This window comes from Bubalus kerabau, chromosome 19 (genome assembly GCF_029407905.1).
Source record: "Bubalus kerabau isolate K-KA32 ecotype Philippines breed swamp buffalo chromosome 19, PCC_UOA_SB_1v2, whole genome shotgun sequence".
Taxonomy (NCBI): domain Eukaryota; kingdom Metazoa; phylum Chordata; class Mammalia; order Artiodactyla; family Bovidae; genus Bubalus; species Bubalus kerabau.
Genome location: NC_073642.1, coordinates 7,859,392 through 7,862,684, shown reverse-complemented (window position 1 = coordinate 7,862,684; position 3,293 = coordinate 7,859,392).

Here is a 3,293-nt window from a genome sequence, read left to right as displayed (position 1 = left end):
TCTTACCCAGGCCAGACTCACATTCAGAACCTTCTCAACATTGCACCCCAGGTAGCCACTACCAATGGAATGTTGATTTAGGAGACTAAATCAGTTTGCCTTCCTTGTCCTGACCCAGAGGCCACAGAGAGGCAGGCAGGCAGCTGATGAGTTGAATGGAGACTGGAAATATTGTAAGATGTTATGGGAAAACCTGAACTGACTCTTTGGCCAAACTAATACAGTAGGTTGTTTTTTAATTCCCTCACAGAAGATTTGAATTAGCTGATGACATTTTTAATTGGGGAATTTCACATCAATATCCAGATTTCTGGCTTCTCTTAAAAAACTAGAGTGTCTGGCAACACTGCTCTCCTGCATGGTAACAACTGCCCATAGCTAAGGAGTGGCTCTCCCCCGACGCTCTATGAAAGGCTGGGTGCTGTGTGGTTTGCAGGTCCTTCCTGGCCCCTGTTGGCCTTTAGGATTGCCCCCATCTCTGCCTCTCAGCCTAACCGGCTGAACACGGGCAAGAGAGTGGCTCTGAAGATGGCCCACATTCGAGTCCCACTTCTGCCAGTTAGGCATCGCATGACTGTGGACAAGTGCCTTATCTTTATTGGGCCTTTGCTTTCTCGTCTGTAGAATGGGGGTCTACAACAGTACACTTACCTCATGAGGTGGTTGTGAAGATCAAATGAATTAGAACAGTGCCTAACACAGGAATCCCTGAAATAAGCTTAACTATCATTGTTAAGCCTTTGAAGTTTCTGTAAACACTGGAGAGCCTGTCTCTAAGTCCCGAGGAAATGAGCTACAGAAGGGCCAGGTGGTGTCCCCCGACATGGGAGCATGCAGGGTCATTACTTGGGGCAGATCTCTGACCCCACCCCAGAGCTTGGAAGCAGCTTTCTGGATCTACAGTGCTCAGGACACTCACGGTCTGGGGCACGTATTTGAGCTCAGGAAAAGGAAAGAAACCGCTTGTTATTTGACCTCACTGTTTCAAGGGTGGGCCTGGAGGGTGCTCCTGTCTGGGAAGAATTACAAGATGAAGCTAATTAGAGTAGAAATGTTGGCTGGAATGCACACTCAGAGCCAGCGAGAGGGGGCCCTGGTTGTTCTAATGACATACTTTAATGGGGTGGAGATTCAAAAATACAGACAAATAAACAAAAGCAAAAATAAACACGCAAACAAAAGCGGCACTAAGGCAAGCCTGAGAGGCAGATGTCAGCCACCCCTTACTTTTTAATCTGGGAGGTGCTTTTAACCCCAACACCCAGTCTGCCCACCCTCCCTTCTGTCCCACACCCCCCGGCCTGGGAACATCCCGCTGCAGCTCCTGGGGAAGCAGAGCATCCACATGGCCTCTGTGGACACAGGAGCACATGGTGAGGACATGCCGAGGGGCAGGGGGACCTGCATCGTGGGGCGGGGAGGCCTGCATGGTGCACGGTGGGGTGAGTACCAGCTGGGGGCACATACAGGATGTGCAGGAAAAGGGGTGTTTTGGTTGAGGAAGTTCATCGCCCCTCCCTGGGGACACTGAGCCCAGATGCTTTTGAACTGCATCCCTTGTTTTCTTCTCTCTTTGAGAGATAAAAAGGCCATTGGTTCTGCTTGAAATTCATCCAAATGGCTGCCTAAATGCCCGTCGGGCCTCTTGTTTCTCCAGCTTTGCCAGCCTTTGCTTTGGGTGTGTTGCCGGTGAGAGAGGGTAGATTTAGATACACCTGTGCTGGAGGAGGCGGGAGACTCTTCACAGGGAAGGACACAGGGGATGGGGAGGCCTCAGAATAACCCAGGAACTCACAGCTGGTGGAGGTGAGAGAAATAGAGAGAGAACAGGCATGAAGCCTATGGCTCCTCCAAAGCTCAGCCCCTGGAGGCGCCCAACCACCCTCTGCCACGTGCCCTGTGGGCCAGTGCCCCAGCCTGGCCACGCACGCAGCCCACGTCCCCTAACCCCGACCACAGGAATGAACTGCTCTGAGGGTCCTATCGACCCCACCTTCCTCCTCTTTGCTCCTTCTGTGTGTAATTCATGGCAGGGGAGACATGCCCTGTCCAAATATTTTTCCTGGAGCAGATTAAAGTGGGGTGGGGGGATGGGGGAGGGGTGGGCGTTTGCAAGTGGGCTGACCAGTCTGGGAAGCAAGCGGCTTGCCAGTGCAGCGGGCAGTGCTGCGGTAGTGCTCGCAGCCTGAGTGTGTGGCACTCTGCCCAAGGGGGAAACCTGAACCAGCTTTCTCTGTGGAGCCCCTGCTCCTGCGGGCGGCCCCACCCAGCTTCAAGCCAGACAGCAGGGAAGCCAAGAGACATACGCTAACCTTGACCCACCTCAGCAAGAGGATGCAATCCCTTGGACCAGAGTTTTTGTAGAGGGTGTAAAATTTATGACTCATGTGCAGGAAATAACTTTCCTTACTTTCTACAGTAGAACTCAGTTTACTGAAGAGCTCCATTTCTGCTCAGTGATGGGAAAAAGATGAACCTCATGCCTTCAGGAGAGCATGGTCATAGTTTGTTAATACAATTCAGTCCAGTGAACTCAGGCTCTTTGGAGAGATGCTCAGCATTTCCCAGTGGCACATGGAGTGTGGGGATGCTCATGTACAATCTTGTCAAAGGGGGCTGGGCCCTCTGGTTGACTTGGTACCCTCCTTCGGGTGGTGGGAAGCATGGAAGCTCCCTCACTCCCGTGATGCCTGCTGAGGATTCCTGTGGTTCACTCCAGGAACAGGGAGGGGTGCAGAGAGCACACACCCAAGCCTCAGCGCTCTTCCTCTACCTCTCCTTCCAGGCTCTTCCTCCAGCCCAAGAAAATGGGGCACACTGCATTCCGGCACAGCAGAAAAATTGCCCATATGTTACATCCTGCTCCTTTCGCATTTCACAGCTTAAAAGCAGAACTCTTCATTAATTTGAGGCTCCTAGAGGAGTCAAATTCACAGCAGTGGAAAGTAGGATGGTGGATGCCAGAAGGGAGAGAGAATGATGCAGAGCTGCTTCGTGGCTTCAGAGTTTCAGCTTGGGAAGATCAAGTTCTGGAGCTGGAAGGTGGTGACGGCCGCACAGCAGTGTGGGTGTTCTCACTGTTACTGACCTGAACACAGCTAGGATGGTAAAAATGGGTAAGATGGTATATATTTTACCACAAGAAAAACTCCATGTTTAGTATGGAGATTCCTTAAAAAGTAGGAATAAATCTACCATATGACCCAGCCACCCCACTATTAGGCATATACCACGAGGGAACTATAATTGAAATAGACAAATGTACCGCAGTGTTCCCCCAGTGTTCATTGCAG